We start from the raw sequence: 20,578 nt of genomic DNA on the forward strand, positions 1-20,578 counted from the left end.
CCACAGGAATCATGCCTGTTAAAGTGGCATTAAACTGATATAACTATGTAGTGTGGCTATATCCCCAGACAGATGTGTAGGGTGAACAACAGCCTTGAAGGGTGGTATAGTATGCAATGCTTCTCCAATCTTCTTTACTATGGCCACTTTACCTCTCCTCAACCCAACAGTCAGACCTCTAGTTGCACAACCAACTGCTTGTGTCTCAGGGAGGCAAAATGAACCTAATTCTCCTTCTTTGTCTCCTTTTGTTAAAGCATGAAATATGAATGACTGATCTAGTACTTGTGGGAGTGGGAATCATCATGCTATCAAAGTATGCTGTCAAATCCCGGCATGAGCTCTATTAAGATGAAGGATAAGAGAGGAAGGAGAAATCAGTAGCAATCTGTATAAAGAAGAAAATGCTTCACTTTCCAAATTCTTTTCCACTGTATAACTCTGAAAAGAGATTCCAAACATTCCAAGATGACAAATGATGACACTGACAATGCTCAAAAGGCATAAGGCCCAACCTTTATGGGGACTGACAGAGAAAAGAGAATCCACTGCTCAGGTGAAACTCTTAAGAACACAAGACGTGCCCCACCAAATTGGGCCAGAGGCCTGTATGGTCCAACATTCTAGTCACACAATGGAAATTGGTATAAAATGCCACAGAGAGATGCAATCATGGCAAACATAGTCAGAACTTCTATTTGGTGTCGCACAAATAATTCATTTTGTATATCTTCAGTGCAAAAATGTACGTGTGAATGAGCCCAATAATAGGTCTAACCTCCATCACTGTGTGAATTCGGTTTGGGCCCAGATTATCTGAATTACTGTCTCCCTATATGAGCCTGGCTAAGTTCTGAGATCTTCAAGGGAAGCCTTTCTATCAGCTCCATCTCCTTTACAAACAAGTTGTGTGCATTTGGTAAGGACACAAGTGTTGGAAATGTGAGAGATAGTACTGGAACTCTGAAGCAAAGTAATCAAATTGGCTAAGCAGAAGCTGAACAACAACCAGTCCCATGCCCAGCCAGCTATACACAGGGTCTAAAAGAAGAAGAAATAAGCTTTGTTTTCTTTGTAAAACATATAAAAGTAGCTCTAACTACAAGATGTTGTGCAGAATCAAATACATGGTCTAATAGAGAAGAAAGAAAAATGGCTGTAGGTTTGAGTGATGCAGGAAGAGAGTGGGTGAGGAGAAGCAAAAAAGAAGTCTGAAAATATGCAAACTACAGTAAGTGCAAAGGTTGTTAATACAGTGGAACCTCGCCATACGCGGGGGATCCGTTCCGGATCCCGCCGCGTATGGCGATTTCCGCCTATGCTCGAGCCCCATTGTAAACAATGGGGCTCGTGCACGGCAGCGCGGAGGTGCGCGGGGCACAACAGGCGCACGCACGGCGCAATGGGCGCACACGCCCATTCAACTGAATGGGACGCGCCACCCCTTCTGCCCCACGCGCGCCCAGCGGCTTGAGCGCATACGCTCAAAGCCGCTTATAAAAAGGCCGCGTATGCGGAGGCCCCACTGTATTAACAATGAGAAAGGACCTTCTTAGTGACTGCTCCCAGACTGTGGAACTTCTTTTCATAGGAAGCTAAGTTGGTCCCCTCTCTACTCTTTTCTTGTCAATAGGGAAAGACTTAGGAGTGTATCGCTCACCTTTTAAAACCAGGTCTAGCCTCCCAGGTTGGAGCCGGGATGCGGGATGAAGGCAGAGGTTATTGCTCACTAAATTGCCACCGAACCATCAGCTGCCATCACCCAGAGTCCAAGCCAGGTTCCAGCCATGATCTGCCAGCACTTTTTAGATGTTGGAAAGCTTCGAGCTTCTAAAAAGTGCTGGTGGACTGCGACTGGGACCTGGTTTGGACCCAAGCTGATTTCGGCCAGTGATTCAGTAGCGATTTAGTGAGCAATAATCCAACCTCTATCTCACATCCCGGCTCCAGACCGGGAGGCTGGACCTGGTTTAAAAAGGTGAACGATAAGCTCCTTATTCAGGCAAGCTTTTGCCCACTAACTGCTTGGTGCAGCAGGGTCTTTTCATAGACGAAGTTGTATTTTTACATTTATTTTCACTATTTTATTTCACTGCTTGTTTTTAATATAACATATTAAATTCTTTCTTCATTGTTCTTTAATGTTATATTAATGTTAATGACTGGTTTTAGCTACATTTTGTTAAATTTATGTTCTAAGCTCCCTTGGTCAGGGCAATGGGAGAACGGTGAGCTATAAATTACAAAACAAATTAAGTCCTATCACAGAGAGAAATTAATAGAAGAAAAGCTGGCTAGTGAGGAAAGAGGAATTAATTGTGGAGGGAACGAGGTTTCCCCTCTTCTCCTGGAATCCTAAAACACTAAAGGCTCCTAGCTTGTGTATGTGACATATATTTCTTCTGAGGTGAGCCCTAAATACCTGGGATCCTTAATTTAATGAATATTCTACTTTGGAGCTCTCTTTACACTTGGACTGCAGCCACTCTGCAAAAATAAAGCAGTTTGACACCACTTTAACATCCATGGCTCAATGCTATGGAATTCTGGAATTTGTAATTTGGTGGGGCATCAGAGCTATCAAAGACAAGAAAGGTTTAATATCCCACAAAACTACAAATCCCCAAATTCCATAGTATTGTATCGTGGCAATTAAAGTGGTGTCAAACTGCTATATTTTTGCAGTGTGAATACACCTAGGATCTCCCTTTCCAATCTCCTTGGGTAGGATACCAGATTGTAGATGGTATTTTCAGCTCAGTTGATAGTTGTGATCTAGATAAGGTGCAGGGAACCTATGACGCTCCAATAGCTGTAGGATTCTCAACCAGCATAATTCCTGATCAGATGGCCAGAAATGACAGAACATTTCTCTAACTCATTAGATTTATAGTCTTTTAATTATTTTAATGTATTTCTAAACTATTTGCTATTAAAAAATCTCTAAGTGTTGTATACACTATATACAAAGCACATTTTAAAACTACAATTCTGTTAAAATATAAAATATTTTTTTCATTTTATAATCAATGTATGGTTTGTTGTCATGTGCCTACAAGTCATAAGGTGAACCCATCATAGGGTTTTCTTGGCAGGTTTCTTCAGGGCGGGGGGGGGGGGGTGCTACTGCCATTCTGTGAGCCTGAAAGAGTGTGGCTTGCCTGAAGTCACCCAGTGGGTTCTTATGCTGGAGCAGGGAACTGAACCTTGATCTCCAGAGTCATAGTCTAGTACTCAAACCGATACATCACACTGGGCCTCAAAAGTATGTTTACTAACTTTTAAAAATAATTTGGGCACAGGCTGCAATCCTATTGGTTAATCTCAACTAGGTTAAATCTGCTGAATACAAGGTGAGTTATTACATTGGTAAATCCCATCAATTCAATTTCTCTACTCTAGTATGTACTAACAATAGGATTTGGAGCATAATTGGATGACGTTTGAAGGCATGCTAGCACTTCTAAGTGAATCAGATCTCCCAACATTCAGAAGACTTTACATTTTGTCTTTGTAAAAATTGAATTGTCTATCACATTTACTTTGTAACTTATTTTGGCAGAAATGGATGTAATTTGCAGATGTGGTTCCCTTTCCAAGAAGATGCCAACTAGAATTTAGGAGGGAAATGCAGAATATATACTCAAGGGCAGCTTTTATAGTTTGATTCTGTATATATTTTCTTCATTTCCTGTTTGCGGGCAATTCTATTGGCAATTTGTGTGGGCAATTTGTATGAAAACACATACCATAGAGGCATCCTTAAAGCAGTAACCTGTAACTTTTCGATAGGATAGTCTCCAGAGTTGGAAGCTACACAGTCGGTGAGTTTGTTTTAACCTTCTCATCAGTTGACACCAAGTGATAAATTGTTCATTCTCCAGCATCCTAGAAGCACTGTGACTGGAAAGAGAAATAAAGTCCCAATAAAGTTTTTTATCTGGTAAGAAATTAAATCTCTTGGACAAAAAAGTCTATCGTGCTCTTTTTCATTCCCACTTCCTGGAAATAACAGTTTAAGAGTAATGAAATAATTATATTTCATTTCCTTTTCCTTTTCACAGACAGTTTATGGGAATCTTGAAATTTTGGGAGGAATAGTCCAACTTTGTTAAGATCACTTTGGAGGACATCTGCTGATCCAACAAAAAAAAAATTCATACTAAAGGTGCACTCCCTGTATCTTATATTCATTTTAAATTGTTTTTTTAAAATTTCACTTTACACTAATTCAACAAACATCACATTTCAAATAGAACTAAACTAAATTAAGCTAAAAAACAAAGGCAGAGAATAAAAATTTTCCAAATTTTATTAGAAATTGATACATTTTATCACTTCTTGGTGAAACTTATGTCTATCATGGATTTTATAATGTTGTTGTTGTTGTTAACTGCCCTTAAGTAAACCTTGACTCATGGGACCCTGTGAATGAGATATCTCCCCTTATTTTCTATCACTCTACTCAGATCCTGCAGGCTCAAGCCTGTAGCCTCTCTGGTTGAGTCTAAACATCTGGCATGCGGTCTTCCTCTCTGTCAATTGCCTTCCACCTTTTCTAGCATCACTGCTTTTTCTAATGAGTCATGGATTCTCATGATGTGGCCAAAGTATGAAAAATTCAGTTTGGACAGCCTGGCCTCAAGGGAACCATCCATTTGTCTTTTTGGCTGTCCACAGTATCTTTAGCACTCTTCTCCAGCACTACATTTCAAATGATCTGATTTTTTTTCCTATTGGCTTTCTCCACTGTCCAGCTCTAGTATTCATACATGATGTGAGGAATACAGTGGGTTGGACTATTTTAACTTTAGTGTTTAGTTGTATATCTTTATATTTTATAATCTTGTCTATTTCTTCCATATTTCAATTGAATTTGATTCTGTCTCTGTGGATAGTAGTAGTTCTATTGGTATGTCATTTGTTCCTGGTGATTTGTTCTTCCCAATTGCTTTGAGTGCTGCTTTCACTTCGCTTTCGAAAATTGAGGGTTCGTCTTCATATGATTCTTTTCCCCATGTGTCATTCATTGACACATTTTATACACACACACACACACACACTCTTCTGTGCCTTGCTTCCATTTTTTTTTTTTTTTATAATTTCCTCATGGTCGTGTATTATGTTCCTCTGCTGATTATAGAACATCCCCACCCTTGGTTTAAATTTCTCTTTGAATTCCCAGAACTTGTGGAAGAGGTCTGATGTTCTTCCTTTTTTGTTGTCAAATTCTATTTCTCTGCATTGATTGTTGTAGTAATTTTCTTTATTCTTGCACACTAATCTTTGAGCAGTAGCATTCATGGTTCTGATTATGTCCCTGTTTCCCTTTACTTTTACTTCTTGTCTTTCTTAATTGGTTGAAGCATTTCATCTGTCATTCATTGTTTCTTCTATAACATGTGTAGTACAATTCTGAACATTCTTTTCATTGCTGGATATGTCTCCCTCCATGGCTTCCAGGCTCATTGAGTTCTGTTGTCCCCTTGGCCACATCTCTATTTCTACTTGCCCTCTGTTCTACTTGTTTAGCTTTCTGTTTGTGTCCTGTCCCTTCCTTTTGCTTCATTTTGGATTGTCTCAATCTAGGGTTTTCTTGATGAGGGATTCTTACAAGAAGTTCACCAATGCCTCCCTCTTTGCAGTACTGGTGTCACTACTGTTCTCTCCCACCATTATTACTGCTGTCCAGTAATTGTTTTTTACCCACCAGATCCCCTCTCTATTTTTCTTTCCAGTCTTTCCCTCTCAGAATAACTCTCCCTCAAGTTCTCTCAGTACTTCTTCAGTTAGACCATCATCATGTCCTCACCTCCTAAGCCTTCTTCCCCTCACATCCATCTTCCCCATTGCCCTCTGGGCTATAGTGGATTCCAGTAGTGGTGGCAGCTGTGGTGGCAAACTAACATTTATTTCAAAAAACAAATACCTTAAAATGACACTGATTTTCCTATACTCTTCTATATGTCGAACTATCTATATAGTCTAATGAAATGTTTCATGAGTCACTTTATTTTAGTCATCCTTCTATTGCTATGCCAACATGTTTTTTATATCACCCTTGGTGTTTGGACAAATAATGTAATGTTACCCTGTTGGCAATCTTAATTGCAAATGATATTGGAATTAACTGCACTACAGCAATTATATAATCATTATATCCATTGGACTCCAAAGGCCAAGGACATAATGAGCTTGGAAATACAACACAGAATTGCAGAAACATATTCAGGAGATTTTAGGCCATGTACTTCAGTGGCTTGAAAATTTGCAATGGAATTTTATGGGTTTAATGACTAGTGACTAATCCTAAAATCCACTTTCACAAATTGTCATTCAGGTTTTCACTGAATGTTGAACTTTGGGGAAAACTGGTAACTGTAAGAGTTTGAATGAAGCCAAATGTGTGTGTGTGTGTGTGTGTGTGTGTGTGTTATATTCTTTCTTTTTCTTTTACAATTTGTAACATGTGGTAGCTATAATTCATTTCTCATTCAGGTATATGTAATTTAATCTTATATATACCAACCTCCACAAGTCATCTTCCACAGACACAGCAAAGGGTATGTACCTCTGTTCCATTATTGTGTTGTTGATGATGATCTGCAGTTTAAAATGCAGCCAGTGTCCCCAACAACAATGCCATCAAAAGAATGCAATACAATTTACACCATACCACAACTTATTTCATCTAATTTTGATCTCATCTTATCAAGGTTTGGCCTGGTAGCTACTTTGGATGGGGGACCACCACAGAATATCAGTAATCTTCAAGATAGAGTTTGGAAAGAATTGTGTCAGAAACCCTTGAGAGCCAATGTCAGTCGGAGTGGCCACTACTGGGTGAAGAAACAATGTTCTGATCTAGTGTTAGGTCCCTGTATTCCAAATCAAGGGAAGAGAGCATAAAACCACAGCAGGGGAAAATGGTTTAAAAGAACTGAGAGAATGCAGTACAGAAATCTCCATGCCATGCGAATAGCATAAAAACAGTTAACATTTGTCAGAGAGCATTCTAAAAGCAGGTTACTGATGGTAGAAAGGCCCTATAAACAGACACTCACATTCAGAAGGTAGTGGCACCTGCAAGAAGGCTTCCAAAAATTACCCCATGATGGTACCAGATTCGATGGGTGGAGGAAGTGGCCTTTTGTTTCTTATTCAATGAGCACTACCATTCGTTTCCCAATTTCATGCTGTCCAGATGTGTTGGATTACAAATTCTAAAACCCCAGCCAGCTCACATTTTGACAGTGTTGGCTGGGGTGATGCGGAATGTGGTCCAACATATCTGAAAGGCATGAAGCTAGAGGTGGCAGAATGGCTTAACTGATCCAGAGCCAGATGTGTTTATATATGATGAATGACCTTCGTGTAGAGAATGTGAGAAGTAGCAACCTTAGTACACCTATACTCAGTTGCTGGTAGTGTACACCTTGAGTTGAAGAACAATATTTATGTAATTTGCTGTCTGTTGATCTTAGCCATGCCCTTTCTGTTCCTGCATCACCTAGTATACCCTTAGTAATTTGTTCATTCTCGATTTTGTAATCTGCAAATCTCTCTTTTCTCCTCCTCTCACATTCCTTAACAAAGCAAGAACTGGAACATTCATTCACGACTTCTACATTCCCTGTTCATGATACATTTGTGTTGTTCTTGTTTCCCAAGAGGGAAATAAAGAATTGGATTCTGAAAGAAAACATGGTTTTAGAATGCTAAGTTCTAGACTCTCGTTTATTGTTAAAATTAGGTTTTTTTTTTAATATGAACAAGCTAATTTACAAAGTAATATACATTCAGAAAATAAAAAAAATTACAGAAGAAGAAAAGGAAAGAAAATAAAAATCAAAGGATATGCCATTCCATTCCTCTTTGCCCCAGTTCCCCATTTTTCTAAAGAATTTTTAATACATTTTCAAATGTTGGTATTCAACTGAGCCTTCCAATACCTCTGTCTTGTGTAACAATGGTGCCGTTTGGGATACATAAGGATCTACACTTGTAGAGTAAGTTAAATGAGTAGCTAAAATGCACTACAGCTTTTTCAGCTACAAATGTTTGTTTCTCCAAGAATTCTAACATTCCTTATGGATGAGTTGAATGATGTTGTAGAAAGCTCACAGTGTAGGCATGAATAACTTAAATGATCAACAAAGCAATGAACAAAATGTGGCCATGAAAGTCCCCGTCAGTTGGGTTGCATTGTAAGATGCTTTTTTGAACTGGAGAATAAAAACAGAAAAACAAAGACCTTCTAAAGGAATATAAAGTACAAAGGGAGACTGCTGACCAGAAAAAAAGGAAAGGGTTCTGTTCTTTATTTGGATATTTCTGTCCCTTACATGTTGGGTTGCCAGGTTAGGATTGCCTGAGACCCTGAAGTTTCCAGGCCTAAACCTGAGATCTTGGGATGGCCCCTGGTGATATCAATCAATATCATGTATTAACTACCAACTACAATTGCTCATAGCTTGTCATTCTCTCTCACACAGAGAGAGAGACCATATTTTTCTGTTTGAAATTAAAACAGAAGTTTCAGATAAAAGGGTTGTTCTCCGATCAAGTGGAAAAGAACGGATTATTCCTTCGCAATTACTTGGGGAGATGAGATAAAGGACTTTTAAATTCAGCTGATTTGCTTCTCCCACCAATGGCACTACATTTCTGTGCTGATGGGATTGTATGCTCCTGTAAAGCAAAACACTATGCTGATCACAGCAGTGCCTCTGGTAAGGCCTCCCATGTTAGACAGACTTTTACTGAGGAAAACCTACTAGGCAGCAGCAGCAGTGGAGGTGGTGTGACACTGGTGGAGGATCTCTCAGAAACAATGGCAGTGGCACCATAGAAAACACTTGGTAGTACTGCACACAAGGAGGCCCTTTTGAATATCTTTTGCCACAAACCCTAGATGAGACAATCAAAATGAAACAAGACATAGTGCCAGGAGATGACACTTCCAGGCCAGATGTCATTCTACAACCTATTGGACTATTGAGAAGTATTATATAGCTGGACTCAAACCAAAAGGTTGGTCAGCTGCTGATGTGTTCAAAAGTCTGAAAATCTGAAGCTACACAATACATATTGTAAGAACATGGAATCTGAGAAGCATGTATCTGGGAAAGCTACACATAGTAAAATAAGAAATGAACATATAAACAATGCAGTGTTTGGAGCGAGCAAGCTAAAGTGGACAGAAATGGGTATATTGAGTCAGATAAACAGTTCTACTCAGGAAATGCAAATCTAAGAAGAAATGGGGTGGCATTAAAAGTGAGATGTGGAAAAATCAATAAAAGGATATAATGCAAAGTCTGACTGAATAATATCAATAAGTCTTCAGGGAAAACCCATCAATATAATCATAATCCAAGTTTATGCCCCAACTGCAGAGGCAGAACACAAACTGAATGTTTCTATGTTGAAGTCCAGGAGGAAACTGATCACATACCAAAATAGGACTTCTTGTTAATCATAGGTGATTAGATTGCAAAAGTAAGAAACAGAACAGAATCAAAGATCAAAAGAAAATTTCAAGAAATGATGCAGGATAACAACTGATTGAATTTTGAAAGACCAACCCCCCCCCCCCATCACAAACACATTCTTCAACAACCCAAGAGGGGACTGTATACATGGACATTATGTGATGGCCAGTATAAACATCAAATAGACTACATAATTGGAGGCAGAAGGTGAAGAAGCACCAATGTAGCTGCAAAAACATGACCAGCAGCAGGCCATAAAGTCTAATTTTAAAAAATGAGAGTAAAGCTAAAGAACATTCAGCCAATCATCATGGCAAATTACAACCTGAAAAATATCCATGTAAAATTTCAAGTTAGCATTAACAAAAAAGAAAAAAAAGATTTACTCTATTAAACCTAATTGACCAGGGGAAAGAAAAACTCTGGACTAAAGCCAGGGATATTGTCAGGGAAGAATGCAAAATAGAAAGTGAAGTCTCAATGAATGACAGATGAAACTCTTGAAGCAGTGAAGGATAGACAAGAAACAAAAGTAAAAGAGAACAGAAACAGAGTTAGAACCTTGGTTTCAACTGTTCAGCAACTTGCAACTTGTGCACAGGTGACAACAACAGGCCTCTTTTACAAGATTTGAGAAATCAAAGAGAAATTTAAACCAAGAGTGGGGATACTGTAGAACTAGCATTACACGACGGAGAAATCAAAAGATAATGGAAACAATACACTGAAAAACTATGTAAAAGAGATAATAGGATGACAGATTCATTCAAGGAAGAACCATTTGAAGTTGATCCTACAATTTTAGAAAGAGAAGTAGAAGCTGTTCTCAGAGCACTTGAGAGAAATAAATCACAGGAACAGACGGCATACTGGTAGAGGTGCTTTAAACTAAAGAAACAGAATCGACTCTAGTTCTAACAAGAGGGGAGGGAAACACTGGATAAACTGTGCTACTAGTTATAAAGAATGTACCAAAGACATATCATTACTTGCAAAATATATATATCTGTAAGGTAAATATTGAATTCAACAGTGGTATACAAATCTTGAAACACATTCAACATGAAGCCAGCTGTAGGAAATAACTTTTCTGAATCTTTTTAAATATAAATAATAGTCCCAACAATAGGAGTAGAGTATCCAAAGTGTTAGCAGTAGCAATATTTTGCTGTTTCACAAAAAATGTCCAATCCCAAACATGAAAGGAATTATTTGTAGTACTTGTTGTCCAGGTAGCATGAAGATAAACAGTATATTTTTCAATAGTAGCAAAGTCCTTGATGGCTACCTCCGGAGTAATGTGTGGCCGTTTTGACTCACAGAAGTCTTCATCAGCATTACAACACCATTCTATGCCCGATTAGTGTCTCAGTCTGTAATTCCAAGCTTCTAAACCATAGTTCAGCTTGACTTAACAATTGCAAAGTTCCTGGTGATGCTCTCATGCATTTGCAAAGTGGAACAAAAAGGGGTCACAAGACATTTAGAAAACAGAGCAGGAACCAAAACAAAAGGAAGCAGATGTACAGACTTTCCCTATGAGAATAATTGATTTCTGTCTTGGAATCTGGCGGATTTCTTGGGATAAATGTTGGGATGTTTTAAGGGCAAGCTTCCTGATACCTGTGAAGGGCTGTTTTGCCCTTCACAATAGAAGATGGCAGCCTGATGATGCAGACTCCCTGCAGTGTTAATCAGCAGTTGCACTACCAAAGGATTTAGCAATAATATTTTCCTTCTTTGCTTATCACCAAATTAAAATTACTTTGGCCACCTAATGTGTTTACAAAACTTGGGGGGTGGAGAGAATAGTATTGCTTAGAAATGCAATTGCTTTTTTCTCATGAAAGGCTGCTGAATAATTACAAGTTAAATACCCAGGACGTTTTGAAAAGATGATGGCAGGGCAAGTTATGGGTGTAATGTACTATATAATGCAACAAATTATATGACTAAAAGATCAATTTCCTCTGAAACTGTAAGCATAAATACACATTATGAAAACACACAGGAGTGACTCTAGATCAAATAAGAGATCTGTTAAGAGTTTGGGACTTAAACTTTCTTTAGATACACCCTTTGGCATTGGACTTAAATAAACAATTCTTGAGACACTGAAGAGCCTAGGAACAGGAAAATTTGGGTCATTAGAAATTTCACACTATACAAAAATTAATCAACTTCACGATTTTCTTCTCTGTATTAGCTTGTACTCCTAGTATAGCCACTTACGGCTAGAACAAAAGCACTTAAAAATAAATCTTTCAGGTTTTCTCCCCTTCTCCCACCACTATCATTTGAAAAATTTTGTGGGCCTCGGGTTTTTAATTGTAAAAATTTTAGATGGTTTTGTTTGTGAGCTGCCTAGAAATGGAATCAATCAAATAAATAAGTGTTTTTCTACAGATCAGGACACATACAATCATATTTTAATAACTTTTTTTCAGCACATGCATCGTTAAAATTAGTGTCTGTCATATGAAAATAATATATTCTATTACAGGTCAACAAGAAGGACCTCTACCTCTGATGATGTTTAGGTGGAAATTATTACACAATGCCAGCACTGTATTATGAAAATCACACATCCTAAAATAGGGCTTTTGTAACCTGTTTGATAATCTGGCCCTGGTCTCTCTCATCAGAAAAATATTTGTGTGCAGGGCCAAGTTCCCATAATTGGTAGATCTCCAAAAGAAGCTTGCTGGCCCAGGAACCAGTTTTCCAGAACCAGAATTATCTACAGAACTGTAAGTGCCAATTCTGCCCATAATCGGTAGGCTCCAAATGAAGCTTGTTGGTAACCAATGCCCTGTGTGTATGCATGCATTAGTTGCTTTTTTTTTTGTTTATATCCCCTTGAACATTTCATTAACATTCAACCAGAGTCTAGGAAAGTTACACTTTTGGCCTATGTCTCCCATGACCCCCTCCCCAGACCCGCTGTCTGAGGGTTAAGGGAGTTGTCTAAACAGTAACTTTCCCAAGCTTTGCTTGAAAGTCATGAAACCCCCAGCTGAACAGACGTTCCTGGCACACATGGGGGCTGTCCAGTTCTTCTACAGTGTTTCTTTAGGTATGTCCCTTGAGGAGTGCTGGAAGAATTAAGCCTCCAGTCTGGAAGGCTGCTTTTAAGGAAACAGCTGATAGATTGCATAACAGCTGTCAGTAAACTGAGAAAGTCTTTGCACTGTCCAAAAATGGAGAGAGGGAACACAACTTCCCTTGAAGGAATTCTAAGCCTAGGTACAAATGGTAGGCTAGCAACAGCAGGGGTATAGCTGTGGTGGTGGAGGGGGGCAAAAGAGCAACAAGTAAGAGCATTTTGAAATAGAGTTTAGGCATCCAAAGAAAAGAGATGGGCAAAATTATCAAGGGAATGTGAATACAGCAAATATGAGTTCTTGGTGTGAACGACGTGTGAACAATTTTTGATTTCACATTTTCTGCCATGCTAGATGTTTGGCAACTGCAACATAATTTCATGAGAAGGAAGCAGAATTCTTACTGGTGTGGCAATGCCATTTTACCCATATCCCCCCTGTACCTACAACCCTGCCACCAGCTGAATGAGATAAAGGCAACAAGCTGGCCCAAACCTAGAACCCCTATGGCGGGTTACAGACCGCCCGTTTGGGGCGGTCTGCACCCGCCCCTTTCCCCAGTGTATCGGGGCCTCAGTGGCTAGACCGGCAGCCGCTGAGGCCCCGATCCGCCGCTTTCCGGGCTGCGGGGAAGCGGCAAAAGGCTGCTTCCCCGCAGCCTGGAAAGGGGTGTCCTTGGGGCTTCAAGCCCCAAGGACACCCCGCGGCGGCGGGGAGGAGGAGAAAGGGGCCGCTTGGCCCCTTTCTCCTTTGTGCCACTGGGCGCAGTCGTGTGAAGGCTGCGCCCAGCGGCACAAACCAGGAAGTAGCTCCAAAATGGAGCTCCTTCCTGCTCCGTGCTAAGAGCGCACTAAGCGCCCTGGCGCGGAGTGACGACATCACGTCCACACCGCCCCGTATAGAGGCAGCGTGGTCGTGATGTTGTCATGGCTGCGGCCGTGTGGAACGGCCGCTGCCATTTTGTGCTTGCAGAGCATGCACTAGGGTTAGGGGGGTGCAGAAGCACTGCCCCTTCCTAACCCTAGTACGCGCTCCACACATACTATATGGCCCGTCTGTAATGGGCCTATATTTCTTGTAGACTGCAGTTTCCTAGATCTGTTCAGCAGTGCTTGTAACATCACTGGACTTCTGAGAGGGCTTGGTTTTGGTGCATTAGGAGTATGGTCACATGGGATTACAGAGGTGGGACCCTGAACTCACTGGAACAATGCCACATATTTTGTGATGTATATAATCCAATTCTGGATGATATCACTGCAGGGTTATAAAAGCTAAATTTAGGTTTGTGATATGTAGAAGAAGGAGATGGCTCAAGAAATCGGACATTTTTTACCATACGAGTTTGCTGCTTAGTGGAATGGCCTGTTTTGGGCAGCATCATGGTGGGATAGAACAGATGAAGACAGGGATTGGTATCTAAATAATGCAATAAGAAATTTAAAAGTGTTGATCCTTGGAGAACAGAGCACAATTTGGGCTCTACTTCAGGCAGCAAAGTGTCTAGATGAAACTTATTCATACTGCCACCAAGATAGCATTTTCATAAAATTCTACTTGTTCAATATGCATGGTCAAATGGAGACATCACTATGGGCCTAAATGTCCACAAGTCATTTGTATGTAATTGTAGAATGATATTCACCAGGAAGTAGAGGATAGAATTACTGTATAACTCTATACACTGATGGGGTTTGAACTGGCTGTGACTAACCAGGAAGGATGGAGATCTCAGGGTTGTGATGGATAGCTCAATGAAAATGTCAACTTGGTGTGTGGTGACAATGAAAAAGGCAAAGTAAATGTTGAGAATTATTAGGAAATGAATTGAAAATAAAACTGGCAGTATTTTTAGTGCTACTGCTGTCATGCTATTGCTTTTATGCTGGTCTGTTGGTTTATATATGGGTGTGTTTAATTTAGTTATGTTCAATTTTATTTACCAGAGTATATTGCATCTTGTTATTATGGGGTTTAGATCCCTTATACATGGTTTTTAAGGTGGAATGGCAGGATGTGACTGTTTCAGCTGGGTAAATTATGGCTTTCTGGTGTTGTTGTTGTCCCAGGATTACAGCTTCCTCTGTCACACTATTAGCCAGTGCACAATGTTTGCAAGCTTTGGTTCAGGTGGCCAACTCAATGTATGGTTAATATATCACGCATCTTTACATGTTAGTCACATCAAAAAATTCCAAATGATTAAAAGGATCAAATGCTCCTGGCTCCAAACTCTTTGTAACATGGCTTCTTTTCCTCAACATGCTTGAGTATAGACATCTACAAGGAGAAATCTGCAGCTGTATTTAAGATACATGTATAGACTCTGACTATCTAGATCTCAGTGCAGAGGTATGAAAATCTTTCAGTCTTCATTGCATTACTTTAAATTGACCCCATAATATTTCCCTCCCCCCCCCCCCCCCCCGTTGGGTGGTGCCTTAAACATGCTTACCTTTTTCTATGAAAGGGTTCATACATAATGTCTGAATTCAGTTCAAGGGCACAAAAGAGGATTTGTGTGTGTTGTACCATAGTTATCTAGATACACATATGTGGTTACTGTAGATCAAGCAGTCCTCTTTCTACAGTGCATTCAGTTGTACATTCAACACAGTGATTATGTACTGCAATCAAGATATACTCTACATGTAAAGATTCATGCTATAAAGCCCTGATGTAATCTTGGGCACTGTGCTGGTTATGACGGTTTCAGTCCAGACTATTTGAAAACTCTATTTTCTTATATGAGCCTGATAGAGTTTTAATATCCTTGGAAGAGGGATTTCTTTCAGTTCCAAGCCATCAAATGTTGTCTGGGTAACAGTTGGCCACTTTTGGTTGACTGAAGCAGATGTCTCCCAGAGAACCTGAGTGTACAGGGTAGATTATATGAGAGAAGTTGATACTACAGGTAACCCTGGCCCAAACCATGTAGGGTTTTAAAAGTAATGACCAGCACTTTGTACTTTTCCCAGAAACTAACTGGCAGTCAATGGAGTGATTTTAATATTTCTGTCATATGGTCACTCCTAGATGTACCAGTAACTAATCTGGCTACCATGTTTTGAATTAATTGGTTTCCAAACTTTGTACATATATAGCCCAATGTACAGTGCATTGCAAAAGTCTAGACTTGAAGTTTTCATTGCATGCACTACTTCTCTTTAGGCCCTCCAATTCTAGGAAGGGGCACAGCTGGGAAAACAGCAGAAGCTGATCATAAGCACCCCTGACTGTTCCATCTATCCATGATTTCATATCTATCCGTGATTTCAAACAGATTTTAAAGAGGTGTGTAACCCCATCCAGGACTGGTCAACATACCTCCAAACCAGGACCCTTGAAACTGACAATAGCCTTGTCAGATCTTAATTCAGTCTATTGACCAGGGCTTCAACAGTGTCAGTCATAAAACCCTCTAAGGCTTTTTGGAATCCCAAAAGATACATTAGCCTTGAAGGGTGGACCATCTTAATTGGTACACCACCTCTAGCTGTGATATTAACTCTTGACCAGAAAATGATCTAGTCATGACAACTCACTGAGTTATCTTTGTTACCTTGAAAGAAGTAAGCAGTGTTTCAGTGCAAATCATTTTGACAATGCCACGGATGACATCTAATTGTTACTCCAACTAGAGTAAACCATTGAAGCAATACAACCCATAAAAGAGGTGACTTATCAAGTTCTTATTGAAGAAATTGATTTATATTAATTAGGTCAAACAAGTCGATTTAGGTCCATAATGAGGAAGACTGAAACAGAACAACTCAAGATCAAACATCCAATCTGTCAACCCTACATCCAAGTACTAACCAGGACTGACCCTGCTTAGCATCCAAGTTCAGATGGGATCTGGTACCTTTAAGTTATTTAGGCCCCAGACTGTTACATTAAGTTAACCTAATTTCGAAAGGGATGCGTGGGTGAGTGCATGGCACCCTGTAATCCTAGGAACAGTCTGCCAGATCAGATGACTCAGCTGCCACAGCTAGACCTGGAATCTGACCCACTGTAAAGCTTAATTTAATCTGAAGTTCAAATTTAGAGTTTAGCTAAAGTCTCAAATGAAAACTGACTATCTACCATTTGTTTGAAAACTTAGCTGTCCTAAGAACTTCTAAAGTTTTTAAATCACATATGTTGCCTGGAGAATGATAGAAGACAAGTCTTAAGAGGTATCCATTCTACTTCTATATTTAGTTTTACAGTAGAATTTGGGATGAAGGATTCAGTCACTGATGCACTTTTCCTTGGATTCTTATGGCCCACTGAATGCATGTTTAACTGAGAGTGAACATAAATAGGATTGTGCTGCAAGTTTACAACCTGTACATCTAATTAGGTCTTTCAAATCTCTTCTAGACATTTATGTCCTATTTGTGGCCCCCTTGCTACTTGGAGCAAAGACGTTAACTGCTTTCCACATGTTCCTCTTGATCTTTTCTGGCCTCCTGATTTTGTGTTCAGCAGCATTTTAAATCCAACTATGTTATTCAAATACTTTCATTATGTATGAGAGTAAGTGTGGTGTACTTACATAGATAATGATTTCCTCTAGGAATGCTGTCCTCAAGGAACATTGTCTGAAAAGTCCATACTATTCTTTGTTAGATACCTAAGCCAAAACCTTTTTGTTCATAGCCTTTAAATTTGCTGATTCATTTCATCTGGTAATAAAATAATTTATTATTCTTCTGTACTTGAATCTAAACTGCCCTGGATGAAGGGCACTAATTTTCAAGAGAGTATCCAGGGTTAGATTCATATTCTACTCAGCAAAGCAGATCTTTTGAATTTGATGAGACTTTGCATGATGAACTTTCCCAATTTGCAAAGCTGGGAAGTCACCCGCTTTGAAAAGAAGCTGGCTGAGCTCACATTCTAGCTAGAAGTTATCCGGGAGGCATCTGCCCAGTGCCGCTGACCGCAAAAACGGGTGCGATAATATCTAGATGTAGCCTGAATTAGAATTTTATTCGGTAAATTGCCTTTTTAAGCTGTATGATGAAGTCTATAGGCATGACAAAAGAGGGCTCAGTCAGTCTATATCTGGTTCCTGTCTGCTTCACATGCCTAAAACAGTAAATCTGTTCCATTCTCTTTCCTTTACATAGCAGAGGTGCTTCTTTTGATAAGCCGTGCTGGTTGGGAGATTCAGGAAGCTGTAGTTCAAAAAAGTAACATTTCAAAGGACCACTTTGCTCTTGTAACCACTTCACATAAGGATGCAGATCATTGCTTGGTCACTGCCAATTTGCACTGCATGGTTGGAGGAGGCAGTACTGACAAACTCAGTGATAGAACTTCCATCTCATTAACTCCAACAATGCCACTTTTCAATGGAGACTGGTACCATCTGTGAAGCAGTAAAACCAAGGCCCTAAATCCCAAAGCCCTTCCCCCCCTCCTTGGTTCAAAACATTTTAGAAAATAAAGCATGGAGGGCTTTCTTTCAAAGGGAGTACCATAAGATATAGGGTACATCTACACTGTAGAAATAATGCAGTTTGACACCACTGTAACTGCCGTGGTTCCATTCTACAGTTTCCTGGTATCTGTAGTTTTGTGAGGCAACAGCCCTCTTTGGCATAAAAGGGTAAAGACCTTGTAAAACCTCAAGTCCCAGGATTCAACCGAATAGAGGTACAGCATGTAAAGTGGTGCCAAACTGCATTATTTCTACAAGGTAGACGCACCCCTATAGACTTTTTGTTGATTTAGAATGGGGCCAACTTTAAATCAGATTCACTTTATAGTTCTTCCAGGTGTTACAGTTTATCAGTTTTTAAAAGATCCCATTCCAACCAGCTGTCTGCTCATCACTAACAGAGGTCATTCACAGTTTCAGCCAACTATCATAACAGGTTGCATAACCGAATGATGAGAAATCACATGATAGACATTTATATGTGAAGCAGGAAGCAACCCTGACCAATACCACATTTAATAACTGGATCCACTGAGCAGAGACAATGCTGCAGCAAAAAGATTCTCAACATTTTCTAGCTAAGAAAGTATGACGCAACTCACACATGAAGGCTACCTATCTAAACAACACCAACAGGAAGTGGAAAGTACATGGCACCTTGTGATGCTATTCTTTCTCATCGATTATTACCTTAATAAAATGGCCACCACTGCAGATGGATTGATCCATCACTTTCAGATTTGTTTAATCTACAATTATTTCCATTATTTTAAAATACTGAATTGAATGAAATTCTCACTTGTTTTTATATCTTGTACCTGACTACCATGCTGTTGTGAATGAGGAGCCTCATGGGGGGAAAAAGAGGTGGCAAGCTTAATATCACTCAATTCCCTGAAAAAAATACCCAGGGATTCAAACCAGATGCAGTGCCCACTACCTGGATTGGCCAGTTTGCCTATACAACTTTCTTTCAAATTCATTGTTTTAGAATTCAAAGATATAACTGTTTTAGTCTAGATTGCTATGCAAAGGCATTTTGTAACACCTTTGAGACTAACTGAGAGAAGGAAAGAAACTGGTAGCATAAGCTTTTGTAGACTTATGTCTAATTTTTCAGGCTCACTTTTAAAGTATGTCCTTTCTGGCCTGTTTATGAGGCCATTTGGATAAATTCTTTTTTTAAAAAAAAATTAAAATTCTCAGCCTTCTCTTCCTTCAACATTGTTTCCCCTTTTACAAACCCAAGGTGCTTTCAAGAATATCATTCATACAAGGAACATGTTTAAAGGGATTGTGAGATTTCTAGCTAATTACTCCTGAAAAGATAGATGCTTTCAATTCAAAGAATAACAACTCATTTTCCCATGTTTCACTCAGTGGGTCTGATTTTTTTTAAGCTGTATATTATATCCTGTGACTATAAATGTGTGATCATCACACAATCATGACTGGGATAGAAAAAACTGCACTGTAAAACAAGACAACTTCTTCCACATACAACTATACCAGACAGCACTGCAGACATAATATGTGCCAAAGACACTGAAAGTTTTCAAAGAATCAACTGAATTGGGTTCCCAACTAAATAACGATCCAAATTAAAGTACTGTAATTGGAATGGTAACACTGTTATTTTCTTTCTTGTTCCCCTTCCAGAAATTAGTATAATATCAGCCTCAGTTCTCCATTAATTCCATTTCCTTACCTTTTCACGAAGACCGCTTTAGGCCCCCCAGGATATGTTGCTTCCAAAGCTCTGAAAAAGTTCTTACTCCCTTTCTCCTGCTGAATCCTTTAATGAATGGTGTGTGTTCCTTCTGCTGTCAAGACAGAAATGCAAGGAGTGGGACACAACAGACAAATTGCAAAGACTCTGCTTTGTAGAATAGTGAAGGCTTGTGCCAAAGTAGAAATATTAGGCCGTAGAAATTCCAGACACTGTTGATCTAGCACCTGTTGTCAGTTGTAAACTTTTGACAATCAGCTGTTCAGCTAATATTAACCAATGAACTATCCAGTTAAAAAAATCTGGGAAGTCAGTATCAAATAGCTCCACATAGCAAAGTAGATTGCATGCTTCTCTGAGTATTTTTCTTAAAAAAAGCTTCATCCATATTGTTCTGATCTATATGTAATTGCTATATTGTTCTGCAATACAAATTATCCACATTAGTGGTGGCTGAACTCTGCTCAGTGAATATGGAATCCATTCAGTAATTTACAAGCATGGGTATGGGGATCCCATTCACCTCAACTATGCCTCTAAATTTTACCCTTTCTTGTTATATGGACCAATTTTGGGCCTAAATCCAACTGCTGATTGTTGAGTCAACACTCCTCTGATCAAATCTCACCAAGATCCCACAGATTTAATTGATTTGTCTATTGATTTAGATCTCATTGATTTAGACTAGTTGGGACTGGCAACCGGATATAAGTCATGAGTACTAATTAGAGTACTCATAAGAGTTCAAATACAGATACATACAAGTTCCTAAGGATTGAATTTTTGTGGAGATAGAATTGTGCAATCCCTCATAAAC

The 20,578-nt window shown here is 39.3% G+C and overlaps 1 protein-coding gene across 1 annotated transcript in view; it reads right to left on the minus strand.

The window, feature by feature from the left end:
• The window catches only part of ARPP21 (cAMP regulated phosphoprotein 21), a 251,859-nt gene extending 232,007 nt beyond the window's left edge, over nt 1-19,852 (minus strand). Inside the window, exon 1 of the mRNA XM_089532674.1 lies at nt 19,741-19,852. The gene's annotated coding sequence lies outside the window, so the exon portion shown is untranslated. The remainder of the gene's footprint in view (nt 1-19,740) is intronic.
• Nucleotides 19,853-20,578: the final 726 nt, after the last annotated feature.

This window comes from Sceloporus occidentalis, unplaced genomic scaffold (assembly GCF_023333645.1).
Source record: "Sceloporus occidentalis isolate IW3139 unplaced genomic scaffold, rSceOcc1.0.p SCAF_7, whole genome shotgun sequence".
NCBI lineage: Eukaryota > Metazoa > Chordata > Lepidosauria > Squamata > Phrynosomatidae > Sceloporus > Sceloporus occidentalis.